Below are 18,648 nucleotides of genomic sequence, written 5' to 3'. Positions count from 1 at the left end.
CAGTCTATTTGGTGTTCTGTAACTCTGTATTTTATAGGCATTTCCTTCTTTATGTGGGAAAGTTTTCTTCTATGGTTGGTTTTGTTGAATATATTTTCTGTGCCCTTGAGTGGTATTCTTCTCCTTCTTCTATCCTGTTATTCTTATGTTTGGTCTTTTCATGGTGTCCCAAATTTCCTGGACATTTGGTCATGATTTTGTTGCTTTAGTGTTTTCTTTCACTAATGAATCTATTTCTTCTACATATCCTCAACGCTGAAGATCCCTCTTCATCTCTTGCATTCTGTTGGTTATACTTGCATCTGTAGTTCCTGTTTGTTTACTCAGATTTTCCACTTCCAGCATTACCTCAGTTTGTGTCTTTTTATTGACTCCATTTCAGTTTTGAAAACTTGAACTGTTTCCCTCACTTGTTTAATTGTTTTCTCTTGGCTTTCAAGGGATTTACTGATTTCTTCCCATTTTTTGTTTGACTTTTCCTGGATTTCTTTAAGGCAATTTTTCATTTCCTTTTTAAGATCTCTAATATCTTCTTAAAGTCATTTTTATGGTAGATATCTTCTGATTCTTCTGTGTTTGTATGTTCAGGTCTTGCTGATGTAGGTTCTGATGGAGCCATGTTGGTTTTTATGTTGTTGACTGTATTTTTGCTCTGGCATCTACCCATCTTTTCTCCTCTTGGTATAAAGTGGTGTCTGTGTCTGAGGGAGCTCTCTTGGTCTGATTGATATCTTGATCAGTGGGAGGTCTTGGTCTAGTTGATGCTGATGGACTTTTTGTCTTAGGGGGCAGCTCTTAGTCCAACTGGCGCTAGTGGGCTCTGTCTCAGGGAGTAGCTAGAGTCTTAGCATGTGGTAGATGGTGGTAATCTGACCTGTCTGCAGGAGGTCTGCCTGCCAACTGGCCTCGTAGTCTAGTTGGGTGCTGGCAGGTTCTGTCTCAGGGAAAAGTTACAGTCTCAGAGGGTGGGTGGGATTTGGGGGAGGTCTCGCTTGGATTACAGGGTCTGATGGGGCATGGGGGTAGTCTGTCCTGTGTGCAGGTGGTCTGCCTGCCAACTGGCCTGAAACTGGAACTGGAGTGGTGGTGGTGTAGGGGCGCAGGTCTGTGCCTCTGGGCCCAAAGCCTAGGGGCTGGGGTGTTCGGGTATGAGGATAAACACTCACCTCTTAGTCCAGTCGGGTGCTGGCAGGCACTGTCTCAGGAATAGTTGCAGTCTTGGAGGGTGGGTGGCAAAAATATCTTATAATCCAGATGAACAAAATGTGATACATTTATACAATGGAGTATTATTCAGCTGTTAAAATAACATCATGAAATTTGCAGGCAAATGGATGGAACTAGAAAAAAAATCATCCTAAGTGAGGTAATCCAGACCTATAAGATAAATATGGTATATATTTGCTTATAAGTGGGTATTTGCCATTAAGTAAATGATAACCAAGCTACAATCTGTAGGCTCAGAGAGGTTAGGTAAAGAGGAGAGGTCTGGTCGGGGACACATAGATCTCCTGGGAGGGAGAATAGAATAGATTTATTGACAGACTGGGGGTGGGTGGGGATGGGAGCAGGGGGATCAAGTGAGGAGAATGGGGTAGAGGGAGAGAGTGTGGAGAGAGATGACTGGAATTGGGGATCATTTGGGGTATTATAGAAACCTAGTGCAGTGGAAACTTTCTAGAAGTATGAAGATGGTACACATGAGGACTCCTAGTAATGGGAGATGTGGAGTCTCACTGAACATCTCGTAGCAGGTGAGTCTTCCACTGGCAGTACTTGGTTGCATTCAATTGAGTTGTTGGCCAATGGGGTCACATGGAAATCCTGAAACAACCCAGCCTGTTGCAAAGACAAAAATCTTTCTCTGCAAACTGACACCTGGGCCCTATTGCAAGAACAGCACCTACACAACTATTGAACATGGAGACGTTAAGCTGGTACCTACATAGAGCCATGACTCCTACATTCTAGTTTCTTTGGTGTGGGAAGTTATTCTGCAGGCTCCCAAATAAGAAATATGGACACCAACCCAGCCGCAAAACTTCTGACTACAATCTATCCTGTCTGCAAAATATGCTAGGACAATGGTGGCACAGAATTTATGTGAATAGCTAACCAAAGTCTGATTTGACAAGGCCCACTCCACTAGAAGGAACCAAACCTGATATGATTTGGTAACCAAGAATCTAACTAACCCAGAGACATAGGGTAAAACCAAACACTACTAATCTAAAAAAATATATCAATAAATAACTCTCAGTGTTATTCTGCTATACTCATAGACAGTGCCTTATCCATCCATCATCAGATAGACTTCCTCCGAGAGCAAGATGGGAACAGATGGAGACCCACAGCGAGACATTAGTTGTAGAGAGAATCTAAATGGGAGGTCTCTGTCAAATCCCTCCCCTCAGAGCTCAGGAATCCTGTGGAGAAGGGGCAGAAAGATTGTAAGAGCCAGAGGGGATGGAGGACACCAGGAGACCAAGGCCCTCTGAATCAACTAAGCAAGGTGCACATGAGCTCACAGAGTCCAAAGTAGCAAGCACAGGGCATACATGGTTCTACATCAGGTCCTCTTTGTGTATGTTATAGCTATTAGTTTAGTAATTTTACTGGACTCCAGACTGTGAAAATGAGTGGGTCTCTGACTCTGGTGCCTGCTGTTGGACTCTTTTTCTCCTGCTGGGTTGCTGTGTCTAATTTAGATATGATGATTTTTTTTTTGCTTCATTTTATTATATTTTATTTTGTCATGTTTGATTGTTACTCTTGGAAGATATCTGTTCTTTTCTATTGAGAGACAGAAAGTGAGTGCCTCAGAGGGGAGAAGAGGAAAGTTGGGAAGAACTAGGAGGAATAGAGGAGGGGAAACTATAATCAGGATACAGTGTATAAGAAAGAATATATTTCCAATAAAAGAAAAAAATGAAAAGAAGCGGAGGCAAATTTTGTGGAGTTAGGGTCAAGTATAAACATACATATGTATCTGAAAAAGCCCTTTTGGCAGGTCTCAAGATTATCACTGAAAAACCCAGAATTTTTAGGACAATCTCTCATTAAATCATACAGTATTAAAAACATTTACAATATTATTTGTGGAAACTACTATCATTTGAAGCATACATAGCAAGTGCATCCTGTGATAATATTTTTGTAGTTGAACAATTATATCACATCTGAACATCCCATTGTTTACAATTAAGGTTTTTGAAAGCATTTAGGTATCATAGTAAGAAAATGAAAATTTTGTGATTAATTATACACTTTTTTTTTGGTTTTTCGAGACAGGGTTTCTCTTTGTAGCTTTGCGCCTTTCCTGGAGCTCACTTGGTAGCCTAGGCTGGCTCGAACTCACAGAGATCCGCTGGCTCTGCCTCCCGAGTGCTGGGATTAAAGACGTGTGCCACCAATGCCGGCTCTAATTATACACTTCTAATTGTATAATATTTACTGTTGATTAATTTTAAATAAAACCAATATGATAGAGATTGAAAAATATAATCCTTTGTACTCTAGGATTTAGAAATAGGAAAATGAAGATTTGTAGAAATGAAGTTCAATCAAAGAACTGCATCAGTATCTCCAGTCACCAAACACAGAAAGATAAATATGGTATATATTTGCTTATAAGTGGATATTAGACATTAATAAATGATAACTAAACTGCAATCTGTAGACCCAGATAATAACTCCTCTGTTACTGAAGTAGTAAACCCAATCAAAAGTTAAGAAATTGTATTTATTTGATGCCACCCCCTGTGGCCAGGCCTTCAGTGAGACTCTTCCTTCCCAATGTGCACACTTCCAGTAGTGACAACATGGGATGTGCTGGATATGTGTTTGTTCTTAGTTCAAAAATCAGCTTAGCTCAAAGTTTTCAGTTCTGAGTCAGCTTCAGAGTAGAAGAGCTTATGGCAGCATTGTACACTCAGATATTGTTTGTCTCCTTGTCATTTCTGAAAATTACACATCTCCAGTTCGGGAATAGGAGTATTTGGGTTTGCCTTTTCCCTTCTTCAGCAGTTGAGCTAAGAGATTATGTTCACTATTCATGGAGGTTAGTCAAGATCTGAGTTGGGTAACAGCACATTTGTACTACATGAAAACAGATGTACACTTTGCTTCTTGTAGACAAATTACCTTCTTGAATATCACCAAAATTTAGGAGAATAGTGTTGATATTATAATGTGTCTCAAGTAGAAGTAAAAGTTGTCACTTTTCAATTATCTGAAGGTGGCTCAACTGTGACAAGTTGTCATTATTCTATTTGGGGTTGTGATAGATGACTAGATTTAAGAGTGATTTTTTTTCATCAAAGGTAAGTTTTTAATTCAAGCTCTGCCACTTTTTAGCACTGAGAATTGGATAAGTTACTAAACTCATGAACCAGCCTTCTTATTTGTGAAAAAAGAAACACCAAATCTATCCTGAATGAAGACATGTACAGCATGTTTGCTGGTTCACAAGTTGTGGCAGTTTGAATAAGAATGGCCCCAAAGGTTCATGTATTTGAATGTTTGGCACTAGTTGGTGGAACTGTTTGGGAAGGATTAGGAGGTATAGTATAGCCCTGTTAGAGGAGTGTGTCACTTGGGGTAAGATTTGAGGTTCCAAAAGCTCATGCCATTCCCAGTTAGCTCTCTCAGCTACTTTACCAGCACCATGTCTGCCTGCCTGCTGCCATTCTCCCTGTTATGATTTTCATGGACTCCAACCCTCTGAAACATGAACTCCCAAATGAAACACTTTCTTTTTTAAGTTGTCTTGGTTATGGTATTTTATTACAGCATTAGAAAAGTAACTAAGACACAAATAGAGTCCAGTGGATGAAGAGCTTTAGTAATTCTTCTAGACAAACCCTTCCATACAAACCCTATGAAAAAACCATCATTCAGTAGCAGTTCACCTTTGTATTATAAAGTGATAACTGTTCAAAGTTGTTAAGATCTAGGAAAACTGTATGGTTAACCTCGTCTGTGTTTTTCATAGATATGGAGATAACCTCTTGGAGGATCAGGTAGACTTTCTCACATAATTATTGAGAAATAGCAGGGATCCAGCACTTCTGAGTACATATTTTTATCTCAAATGCCACATTACCAACTCAGTGGCTTTTCTTGGCCAACAGCACATAAGCAACTTCCTTTGTGCTACAACTGCCTCTGGGACCATATTTGTTATAGTCACTGGGGAGATAGTATAATCAGACATTACTTACCAGTCTACAGTGCTTCTCCTACAAGGTCCCAGCCTGGAATCAGCTCACAAAGCCTCAAGGTTTTTGTGGTCAGTAAACCACTGTCATCTGGGGGAAATACTTCCTTAGTATTCCTCTGTAGGAAACCACAGCTCTTGACTTCTCATATATGGAAGGGAAGATAATTGCTTAAAATTGGCTTCCTATTTCTATTAAAACTGTAAAATGAAACATGAAGTGTGGAACTCTTTCTCCATTTGTGTAGTCTATAGGATCAGAGACACCACATTCCTGGCCCACAACTGGAAATAAATGCTAAAATATTGCAAGAACCAAGAAATATGACTGCCTAGACCACTGGTTCTCAACCTGTTGGTCAAGGCCCTTTAAAAACCTCTACCTCCAAAAATTATTTGCAATATGATCCATAACAGCAGCAAAATTACAGCTATGAAGTAGCAATGAAGATAATGGTTGGAGGTCACTTCAACATGAAGAACTGTATTAAAGGCTCACAGTATTAGGAAGGTTGAGAACCACTGACCTAGACCAAATGGATTTCTAGCTTTAGAGCTGGGAAATATGCCCAGGCCAGTAAAAATCAGGAAGTTTTTTTTTTTAAACTTCATTTGCATAAATACTCAGCTCCATAAAGGCATGCACATATGTTTATTTTTGCTAGAGCTTTTCTTTCTTTATAGCCTCCCTTACATCTTTGCTATAAAAATCTATAAAAGCCCAGGGAAGATATTTGACTTAATTTAAACCCAATGGGCTTGAGGACAAATGATTTGAACTGGATAGGAGGAGAACAAGAGAGTGTTTAGAGAGAGCTGCTGTTCAGATTACAAGCTTCTGTAGATCAAGTAAATCACAGCTACCCATTCTGTAATTTAAAAACAATTGCTTTCAATTAATACATAATTAATGTATTATTAATTAATTATACACACATTAATGTTGTAATTAACTTATATACAATGGACAATGATCAAATCAGAGCAATTACTTTGCTATCTTCCATCTCCTTAAACATCCATCATGTATCCATATTGGAAGCCTACAAACTCCTGCACTCTAGTTATTTATAAATATATGTTGTTGCAGTTAAGTTGCCCCATCATTATATGGAATCCTATAACTTCCTCCTTGTTTAAAATTGTATTTTGGTATTCACTATACAATCTCATAGTCCTCTATAGTGTTTTGATGAGAATACTGGGCATTTAAACACTTGGTCCAGGTTGGTGGCAGCGTTTGGGGAGGTTTAGGTAGTGCAGCCTTGCTGCAGGAAGTACGTCACTGGGGGTAGGATTTGATATTAAAATCCTCCCACTACTTTCAGTTTGCTCCTTCTGCTTTGTGGTTGTGTTTGAAAATACACGCTCTCAGCTTCCTGTTCCTGCTGCCGTGCCGCCGCTTGCTGCTGTGCTTCCCAGCCATGATGGACACTATCCTTCTGGAACTGTAAGTCAAAATAAGTCACAGCAACAGAAAAGGCATTAATATATCCTCCCATTCTTCCTAGACTGTAATTATCACTACTCTACAGTCCTCTATGTTATCAGCATTTTTAGCATCTCCATATGAGTAATAATATGGAGCACTTATCCTTCTGTGCTATTTATTTCATTTAGTATATTGTCCTCCAATTCATCCATGTTGCTACAAATAATGGGATTTCATTACTTTTATGGCTGAACTCTATTTATTTGAAGTATACCATTTTTTTACAACAAGTTCATCTGCTGATAGGCTTTTTACTTGAGTGGAGAAAGATAAACTCTTCAATAAGTGGTGCTGGAAAATTGGGTATTCACATGCAAAAAAGCAAAACTCGACATTTCTCACCCTATTAAGAATCAGCTCAGTTTGATAAAAAAAAAAAAAAGAACCTAGTTGCAAGAAAACTGTGAAACCACTAGAAAGAAGAAAATACTGGAGAAACACTTGAAGACATTAGCACAGGCACTGATTATTTAAGATGAAACCCTAAAAGCACAGACAACAAAAACAGAAAACAAGTGTTGGATAAAAATAAGACACTTCTATCTCAAATTAAACCAGTCACTGGTTGGCCACGCCACAAGTTCTGCACCTTCATTGCCCCAGCACACATTGCAGACTGGATAGACTGTAGGTTGAAGGTTTTGTGGCTAGGTTGGTGTCCCAGTCCACAGCTGGAAGTTTCCTGGTTACAAAAGACAGCCAGTTCAGGCTCCGTATTCTCCATAACTAGGAGTCCTCACTACAGTCACCTTATTAGGATCTTGGGTGTTCTGCTGCACTAGATTTCCACATTTCTCCCAAAATATCCTCTAATTCCATCCATCTCTTCCCATACTCGCCTCCCCTCCATCCTTCTGCCCCACCTGATGCCTCTTCCACCCAATAAGTCTATTCTATTTTCCCTTCCAGGGAGGTCCATTAATCCCCCCCCCCCCAGCCTCCTTTTCACTTAGACTTTCTGGGTCTGTGGATTGTAGCATGATTATTATTTACTTAACAGCTAATATCCACTTAGAAGTAAGCACATATCATGCTTGTCTTTCTGGTCTGGGTTACCACCATGCCCAAAAGGGAGCCCATGCTTGACACTACTGGATAAACAGAACCAGAGGCTGGATAACCAGAGATTTTAGGATAGAAAAATTCAATAAAATGATTCCTAATGATCTTTTGCTATACTCATAGATCAGTGCCTAGCCCAATCATCACCGGCTTTCCTGGAAAGCTAAAGAGAACAGATGCAGAGACGTACAGTCAAACATTAGGTGGAAGAGAACCCAAATTGGAGATCTCCACTGGGCCTTTCCTCCCTTCAGAGGTTTGGGAAACCCACAAGAAGAGGAGGAGAAGAGTTGTAAGAGCTAAGGGTTGAGGATACTAGAATACAGCCCACAGAATCAACTAAGCAGGGCTCATAGGGGCTCACAGAGACTGAAGTAACAATCATGGAGCCCACATGGGTCTGTGCTAGGTCCTCCATATATATTATATATAAAATGGTTCTTAGCTTGGTGTTTTTTGTATGACACCTAACAGTGGAGTTGGAGTATCTCTGACTCTTGGCTGCTGTTAGGACCCTTTCCTCCTACTAGGTTGCCTCACTGAGCCTGATATGAGAGTTTTTGCCTACACTTATTGTAACTTGTTATGTAGTGTTCAGTTGATATCCCTGGGAGGTCTGCTCTTTTCTGAAGGGAAACAGAGGAGGAGTGGGTCTGGGAAAGAGGGAAGGTGAGAAAGAACTGGGAGGAGTGGAGGGAGAGGAAACTTTGGTTGGGATGCATTGTATGAGAGCAGAATAAAATAAACAGATAAATAAATGAATACATAAACAAACAAACAAATAAATAAATAAAAATTCTGCAGAGCAAATTATCTAAAATACATAATGGAAATAAAGGAAAACACAAAACAAAGCTAGGCATGGTGCACATGATTTTAACTTCATAATTCTGGAGGCACAGGTAATAGGATTGCCAAAAGTTTGAGGTCAATCTGTTTTATATAGAAAGTGCAGTATGATCCAGGGCACATAGCAAGAGCCTGCCTCAAAAGGCAAGTAAAAAAAATCCAAAGCAAAACAAAACACAAACTTAAGATATTTGAAAGGTGTCAAATAGCTATAAAGCTATTTGTAAACAGAAAACATATAAATAGAAAAGTATATAAAACAATGTTCAGCATCACAATCAAGGAAATGAAAATTAAAACCATGGTTTGGCATCATTTTAATGCAGCCAGAATGATTAAGTTTAGAACAACAAAAACAAAAAATAAATTCTTAAGAGGATGCAGATAAAGGGAAACTCATCAACTTGTTGGTGAAAATGTAAATGAGCATAGCCACCATGTAAAATATATAATGTGGAAGTTCTTTAAAGAGCTGAAAAAGGAACTACCATATATGTGATCCAATCATCTCATTTCTGAGTATATATCTAAGGCAACAAAGACACTTGCACACACGTGTTTTATTGTAGCACTCTTCCTAATAGCCAAGGTATATGCAATCAAGACTGTAAACTTGCAAGCTTCTAGAAGTGTCTATATCATCAAGTTTACTCTCAAAAATGAGAGTAATAATTGACAAAAGACTTTATGGCCTGTCACGAAGTGACCTACAAAGGGAGCCCATTGTCAACCATAGACAGATTCTCTTTTCATGACAAGAGAGATGGGTTGCTGCCTGATGCTCTATAAGTTCTTGACTTTAGTTCCAGTCCTGTGTGAGTCTCCTTTGGTGATGGATAAACTGAGGGTTTATATGTATAGTCCAAGGTTGCACTGGGTGGGGCAGGAAAGACATATCATAGCCATGGCTGCCATCACAGGGATTGTCTGTTTGAGAGTCCTATCACTCTTCTTTTTCCTTAACTAGGTCATTATCCTCATTACTCCTGGACAATATTTGATAACCATTCCTTTGTATTATAGTCTTGTATTAGGTTAGAACCTTCTTATTTAGACAAAAGGGGGAGACGTAGTGGGTAGCCATTCCAGCTTTGATCTGAAGTTCCAACCCCATTGAGGCTTTGGTAACTGTCACGCCTACAAGGTGGGCCAAGAGAGGACCCAAAGACCCAAGATCCAGATGTGCCATCTCTCTTGTTCCCGGACCCTGGATGCTGGAGGTAGACCGAGCAGAGTTCTCCAGAGAACACTGCCGGACTGAACCACGCCTTTCCTAGACCCTGCAACCTACCTATCACTTCATTTGTAAGTTACACCACTAAATAAACCTCCCTTTTAACTATGTGGAGTGGTCTTAATTTCACCAATAGTCTGGGCTATATTGTTTTCAGGGTTGGTGGCTCTTTACTATCTCACGTATTTGAGCTCAAAGAAGATGGAAGCTTAAGAGAGAGTCACATTATCCTGTAGAAATAAAAACAGTCTGTGGACAAAGGACCACTTTATGTACATTCTGGGCTCTGCCTGTCTTCCTAAAGAACATGAGTGAAGGATTATGATACTGCTTGATTTCTACACAGCTGAGATCTAGGGTCAGTTCCCTCACCTGTTAGGTCTTAGACTTGGAATGTGAGATAAACCAGGAATATTGGCTAAGTGTTGTCTAAGAACTATACTGAGAATAGTAATTAACATCATATCATAATTTTTTGGTTTTTAGAGACAGGGCTTCTCTGTATAAACAGCCCTGGCTATCCTGAAACTCATCCTATGTACCAGGCTGGCCTCGAGCTCACAGAGATCCTCCAGCCTCTGTCTCCCGAGTGCTGGATTAAAGCTGTGCACCACCACTCTCAACCATACTAGAATTTCATAAAACTTTTCTACTCTTTCCTTTGGCTAAGAAGCAGAAATAATTCCCATAGGACACAGAAAGTCACCAAGACTCAAGGATACTAAGTGACTGTGCTGGGTAGTTTTATGTCAACTTGGCACAAGCTAAAGTCATCTTAGAGGAGGTAACCCAATGAAGAAAATGCCCCTAGAAGATTGGGCTGTACACTCAACCTGCACAAAACTCAAGTTCAAGTAGACCAAAGACCTCAACATAAATCCAGCTACACTGAACCTAATAGAAGAGAAAGTGGGAACAGATCATTCATTGGCATAGGAGACTACTTCTGAAATAGAACACTAGTAGCATAGACATTAAGACTGACAATTAATAAATGGTCCTCATGAAACTGAAAAGCTTCTGTAAGGCAAAAGACACTGTCAATAGGACTAAACTGCAGCCTATGGAATGGGAAAAGATCTTCACCAATCCCACATCCAACAGAATGCTGATCTCTAAAATTTATAAAGAACTCAGAAACTAGACATAAAAAGTCAAATAACCCAACTAAATATTGGTGTACTGACCTAAACAGAGAAATCTCAATAGAATCTTGAGTGCAGAGAAACACTTAAAGAAATGTTCACCATCCTTAACCATCAGAGAAATGGAAATCAAAATGACTCTGAGATTCCATTTCACACCTGTCAGAATGGCTAAGATCAAAAACACAAATGGCAGTTTATGCTGGAGAGATACCGAACAAGGGGAACTCCCCTCCATTGCTGGTGGGAGTGCAAATTTGTACAAACCACTTTGGAAAATCAATATGGTGGTTTATCAGAAAATTGGAATAAATCTACCTCAATATACAGTGATACCACTCTTGGGCATATGTACACAAAGAATGCTCAATCATTACCACAAGGACACTTACTCAATTATGTTCTAGCAGCTTTATTTGTAATAGCCAGAACTGGAAACAACCTAATGTCCCTCAACCAAAGAATGGATAAAAGAAAATGTGGTAATTTACACAATGGAATGTTACTCAGCTTGCAAAAAACACATCAGGAAATTTGAATGCAAACAGATAGAATTAGAAAAAAAAATATTTTGAATGAGGTAACCCAGACCCAGAAAGACAAACATGGTATGTACTCACTCATAAGTAGATAATAATTGTGAAGTAAAAGATAACAATACTAATTGTGAAGTAAAAGATAACAATACTATAATTCACAGACCCAGAGAGGCTAGGTAACAAGGAGAGCCAAAGCGGAGGATGTGTGGATCTCCCAGGGAAAGGGAAATAGCGTACATCTGGTTGGACTAGGGGAAGGTGGGCATGGGAACTTGAGGGATTGGCTGGATGGAGGGGGAGAGTACTGATAAAGATGCCTGGAAAGGGGGCCTTTATAGAGCTGGGCAGAAGCCTGATACAAGGGAAACTTCCATGAGTCTACAAAGATTGCCCCAGCTAAGACTCCTGGCAGCAGTGGATGCATAGCCTGAACTGGTCATCCCCTGTGATCGGATTGGTGACTACCCAGTTGTTATCCAAGAGCCTTCATCCAATGACTGATGGGGGCAGATTCAGAGACCCATAGCCAAACACTGGGCCGAGCTGGGGAGTATTGCTGAGGAGAGAGAAGAGGGATCCTAGGAGCCAGAGGGTCAAAGATATCAGAAGAAAACTCACAGAGATGGCTAGCCTGGCTCATGGGAACTCACAGAGTCTGAAACAACTACCAGGGATCCTGCATGGAACTAACCTAGCCCTCTGCATATATATGACAATTGTGTAGCTTGGTCTATTTGGGGGACTCCTGGCAATGGGACCAGGACTGTCTCTGGCTCTTGGGAATATATTCCTCATGCTGGATTGCTTTGCCCAGCCTGAATACAGGGGGAGATTCTTGGTCTTATGGCGGTTTGATATGCCATGCTTTGCTGATGCTCATGGGAGGCCCACCCCTTTCTGAGTGAATGTGGAGGAAGGGTGGATTGAGGGGTAGTGTTGGAGGGAGGGGAGGGAAGGAGGTGGGAAGAGAGGAGGGAGGGGAGCTCGTGGTAGAAATGTAAAATAAATACATAATAAATAAATGAGTAAATAAATAAGTACCCTATACACTGTGCACAAGTGTATAGGGCATTTTCTTAATTAGTGATTGATGGAGGAGGGCCCAGCCTATTGTGAGTGGTGACACCCCTGGGTAGGTGGTCCTGGGTTCTATAAGAAAGCAGGCTGAGCAAGCCATGTGAGCAAGCCAGTAAGCAGCACCCCTCCATGGCCTCTGCACCAGTTCCTGCCTCCAAGTTTCCACCTGCGTGAGTTCCTGCCTCACTGGTTTTGATGATGAACTCTCATAAGGAACTGTGAGCAAAGTAAATTCTTTCCTCCCCATGTTGTTTTTTGGTCATGGTGTTTCATCACAGCAATAGAAACCCTAACTAAGACAAGTTGGTAACAGGATAGTGGGCTATTGCTTTGACAGACCTGACATGTTTTGGGGAAGATTTGGATCTTTGGGCCAGGAAAGACATTGAATGGTCAGAGCTCAGTGAGTTACTCTATAGGAGCTTGGAAGATAGAATGTTTGAGAGCAGTACAGGAGATGGAGGCCTGGCTTTCAAGTTCCAAAGAGAAACAAAGACTCAACTAGCAATTTGAGTTGGAAATCTGTTGGTTCTGGTTATCTGACACTGAAGAATTGGCTGTGATTAATAAGATACCAGAATCGCTAATCTGAAACTTTTGCTTTGCTGATATAATGGATATTGGTCAGCTGGGGCTGAAGAATCAGTTGTGATTAAGAAGAGACTAGCATCTCATCAACTTTAGATAAACAGCTGTGGAGCCCCCATGGGACTGGACTAGGCCCTATGCATAATCAAGACAGTTGTGTGTAGCTTGGACTCCTTAAGGGGCTCCCTGGCAGTAGGATCATTATCCATCCTCAGTGCATGAGCTGGCTTTGTGGTGCCATTACCTATAGTTGGACACCTTGTACAGCCTTGATGTAGGGAGAGAGGCTTGGACCTGCCTCAACTGAATGTACCAGGCTTTGCTGACTTTCCATGGGGTGCCCTACCTTTTTGGAGGAGGGAATTGGTGGGTGAGTTGGGGGGAGGAAGGCTGGAGATAGGTGGGTGGAGGGAAGAGAGGGGGATCTATGGTTGGTATGTCAAATGAATAAAAATTTTTTTCTTCATTTTTCTTTATTAAGAAATTTCTACTCACTCTACATACCACTCACAGATCCCACATCCTCCCTCCTACCTCCTCCCACCTCCCAGCCCTCTCTTCAAGCCCACCCCAAATCAAGGTCTCCCATAGGGAGTCAGCAGAGCCCGGCACACTAAGCCTAGGCAGGTCCAAGCCCCTTCCCACTGCTCCAAGGCTGCACAGGTATCATACCACAGGCCCAGATTTCCAAACCTGCCCATGCACCAGGGACGGGACCCGATCACCCTGCTAGGTGCCTCACAAATAGTTCGAGCCAATCAACTATTTCCGTTTCAGAGGGCCTAGTCCAGTCCATGGAGACTCCACAGCCACTAGTCTACAGTCATAGGCCTCCTCCAGTGTGGCGGTCATCTCTGCACATCTCCCCATCATGATCTTGACGTCCCCTGCCTGCAGAATCCCTCTTCTCTCTTATCAATTGGATTCCCGGAGCTCAGCCTGGCACCTGTCCAGGGATCTCCGCATCTGCCTCCATCAGTCACTGGACAAAGCTCTATGATGACAGTTACGGTATTCACTAGACCTGTCACCAGAGTAGACCAGACCAGGCACCCTCTGAACCACTGCCAGGAGTCCAAGTGGGATCATCCTTGTGGATTCTCAAGAGCCTCCCGGGCACCCTGCCTCTTCCTATTCCCATGATGTCCTCATCTATCATGGTATCTCCTCCCTGTCCTCCCACTCTGTCTCTGTTCCAGCTCGACCCTCCTATTTCCCTATGTTCTCATCCCCCACTCCTTGCCCTCTGCCACTCCCCCAACCCAATCTGCTCATGTAGATCTCATCCACTTCTCCTTCACTGGTCATCCATGTGTCCCTCCTATTGTCTTTCCCTGTTAGCCTCTCTGGAGCTGTAAGTTGCAGTCTGGCCATCTGTTCTCTCACATCTAGTATCCACTTATGAGTGAGTACATACTATGTTTGTCCTTCTGAGTCTGGGTTACCTCACTCAGGATATTTTCTAGTTCCATCCATTTGCCTGCAAATTTCATATCATTGTTCTTTACTGCTGAGAAGTACTCCGTTGTGTATATGTGCCACATTTTCTTTATCCATTCTTCAGTTGAGGGCATCTAGGTTGTTTCCAGGTTCTGGCTATTACAAATAATGCTGATATGAACATAGTTGAGCATGTGTCCTTGTGGTAAGATTGAGCATTCCTTGGGTATATGCCCAAGAGTGGTATGCTGGGTCTTGAGGAAGACTTATTCCAATTTTCTGAGAAACTGCCATACTGATTTCCAAGTGACTGTACAAGTTTGTGCATTCCACAAACAGTGGAGGAGTGTTCCCTTGCTCCACATCCTCTCCAACATAAGCTGTCTTCAGTGTTTTTGATCTTAGCCATTCTGACAGGTGTAAGATGGCATCTCAGAGTTGTTTTGATTTGTATTTCCCTGATGACTAAGGATGTTGAGCAATTCCTTAAATGTCTTTCAGCCATTTGAGATTCTTCTGTTGAGAATTCTCTGTTAAGCTCTGTAGCCCATTTTTTAACTGGATTGTTCAGTATTTTGATGTCTAGCTTTTTAAGTTCTTTATATATTTTGAGATCAGTCCTCTGTCAGATATGGGGTTGGTGAAGATCTTTTCCCATTCTGTAGGCTGTCATTTGGTCTTATTGACCGTGTCCTTTGCTCTACAAAAGCTTCTCAGATTCAGGAGGTCCCATTTACTAATGTTGCTCTCAGTGTCTATGCTACTGGTGTTATATTTAGGAAGTGGTCTCCTGTGCTGATGTGTTCAAGACTACTTCCTACTTTCTCTTCTATCAAGTTCAGTGCAGCTGGATTTATGTTGAGGTCTTTTATCCCCTTTTTGTGCATGGTGACAGATATGGATCTATTTGCAGTCTTCTGCATGTTGACATCCAGTTATGCGAGTACCATTTGTTGAAGATGCTTTCTTTTTTCCATGGTACAGTTTTGGCTTCTTTGTTGAAAAATCGTATGTTCATAGGCATGAGGATTAATGTCAGGTTCTTCAATTCGATTCCATTGGTCCACATGTCAGTTTTTATGCCAGTACCAAGCTGTTTTTATTACTATAGATTTATAGTAGAGCTTGAGGTCAGGGATTGTGGTGCTTCCAGAAATTGCTTTATTGTACAGGATTCTTTTAGCTATCCTAGTTTTTTTTTCCATATAAGTTAAGTATTGTTCTTTCCAAGTCTGTGAAGAATTGTGTTGGGATTTCTTAAGAAAGAAAAATAATAAAATTTGACCTTGAAAAGAAAAAGAGACCAGCATTATTGAGGCAAAGTCTTCTGGGAAGTGTTTCCTCAGTACATAGAAGTCATACATAGAAGCTGTGTTCCAGAAGTTGTACTTCCTGTTAGCAACCGAACTTGGTAGTTTAAAGGTCACCCAGGTGGTACTGGTTCTGAAAGACTGGAGGGGTCATGGAGAGGAGCTGAGGCTTGGCACTATGAGAGGCCAGGGAGGCCATTAGTGAAGGTGCAGCCTAGGTAGCTGTTGAAGTCCCAGAATTGAAGGGGCCTTGCAGAGAACTTGAGGCTTAGCACCATGAAGAGAAGCCAGCAGAGGCTAGTGAAAGTGCAACCCATTTGCAGCAGAGGACCATAGCAGTTTTGGAGATACCAGTACTATGGGGAGGCCACTAAAAAAAAGCAGCATTTGTGGTCCCTGTTTCATTAAAATTTTGTTTTATAGTTTGTGGTTTAAAAAACTTAAAATATAATTATGTCACTTCTTCTTCCCTCTTCTCCCTCCAACTCCTCCCATGCTGCCCTCACCCTTTTTCAAACCATGGTGCCAACCCTCAAATTTATCTACAACCCCTTCAGTCCTGAAGCTTCTATTGTGTTTGAGGCTGAAACTTCATCAATGTACTTTGTTGTCCTCACTTCTGGGACTCCCTTCTGCCACACATTGCCAAGCCTCAGATGCTACCATGAGCGCCTTCATGCCTTTAAAAATAATATCACTTTGGTAACTCCACCTACATTATGAAGTTCAATTGCCTTGGCCTCTGTAGTTGGAAGATTTCCTATGTCTCACGTGGCCCAAGGTTGGGACAAATCTCTCAACAACAGTCCCACAGTCTTTTATAAAAAATAATCACACAGAGGCTTAATATTATTTATAACTGCTTGGCCATTAACTCAGGCTTATTTCTGACTAGCCCTTGCACTTAAATTAACCCATAATTCTTATTTATGTTTAGCCACATGGCTTGGTACCTTTTCTCAATTCTGTCTTGTCATCTTGCTTCCTCTGTGTCTGGCTGGTGACTCCTGACTCAGCCCTTCCTCTTCCCAGAATTCTCCTTGTCTGCTTGCCCCACCTATACTTCCTGCCTGGCTACTGGATGTCAGTGTTTCATTTGTCAACCAATCAGAGCAACACATATTCACAGCATACAGAATGACATCTCACAGCAGGCCTCCTCTGGACCACAGTTTTTGTGTCCTGACCCTGAGGAAGTAGTCCCATATTTATAATCCTCAATGGTGCTGTTCTCAATTAATTCTAATATCTCAGCTCCAGCTAACAATATCAGTTGTCCAGGAAGGCAAATATCTTACTTCACCGGCACTAGTCTCTCATTTAATTACTGCTGATTCTTCAGCTCCAGCTGACCAGACACCATAGATTCTTGTTTCAAATAACGAAATGGCCCAGTAAGGTCTTTAAGGTACTCTAAGAACTTCCCTCTAAACTTCAAAGTCCAGTCCTCTATCTTCTGCATCACTATCAATGGTCTTATCTTCCAAACTCTCACAGAATAATCAACTGAGTACTGATCACTCAATGGCATTTCCATTCCAAAGTTCAAATGCCACCACTATCTTCCACAAAAGTACACAGTCAGGTCTGACATAAAACTATCTCATGACTTGATACCAAATTTCTATCTCAGTTAGGCTTTATTTCTGTGATAAAAACCATTACCAAAAGGAACTTAGGAGGAAATAAATTATTTCAGTTACAACTCCAGTCATACTCCATTGATGAGGGAAATCAGGCAGGAACTCAAGCAGGCAGGAGCATGAAGGCAGGAATTGGTACAGAGGCCATTGTAGAGTACTGCTTCCTGGCTTGCTCATATAGCTAGTTTTCTTATAGCACTCAGGACCACCAGCCCAGAAGTGGCCCCACCAGAGTGATCTGGGTTCATATCAATTATCAGTCAAGAAATTACACACAGCCTTGTCCATAGGCCAATTTTGTTTGGTCATTTTTTTTTTTTTCATTTGGGATTCCCTTTTCCCAACTAACTCTAACTTGCGTCAAGGTGACATAAAGCTAGCCAGCACAGTTGCCTCCTAGAAGTTCAAGTTAAGACCATATTGTTGAAGTCATGATGTATTTCAGACAGAGGACTGGTAGATTTAAGCTGGATTTGACCTGAAAGCGTCTGCCTTCGGAGACCAGCTTTCATAGTACTATGAAAGTACATAGAAGATGCTATGCAGTCTGCTAAGGAGGACACAGCCAATAGTCCTACACAGCTGTGCGTATATAAAAAACAATGACCATCATGACAAGACACTCCTAAAGGTACAATAGTGACACTCATACATTGTGGTAACAGCAGCTATCTAATTGGACTAAAGTCCTGTTCAACAGGAGGGATATCATGCCTAGTCCTGGAAAGCTAGCCAACTACCAGGAGCTAGTGAAGTCACGAATGTTAGGAGAGAATCTACTTCTTCCATGTTATCAAAATATTATCACTCCTATTGTATTCTAAACACTGATCCTTATATCCACAGGTAAGTTGTAGCAGGAATCTTAACAATTCTTATTAATAAGATCAAACCTGGACCAGGTATTGGGTGAAGCTGGAAGATCAGAGAAGCAGAACAAGCAACAGCTAACCTCACCTGGCCAACTTCTCAGCTGGTCTTGTTTCCTCAGACTGGAAGCCTCTGTGTCCTCATATCCAAATGCTCTTGGCTGAACTGTGTTGCTAGAAGT

This window comes from Peromyscus leucopus, chromosome 6, assembly GCF_004664715.2.
Source record: "Peromyscus leucopus breed LL Stock chromosome 6, UCI_PerLeu_2.1, whole genome shotgun sequence".
Classification (NCBI taxonomy): domain Eukaryota; kingdom Metazoa; phylum Chordata; class Mammalia; order Rodentia; family Cricetidae; genus Peromyscus; species Peromyscus leucopus.
This window is presented reverse-complemented; position numbering follows the sequence as displayed.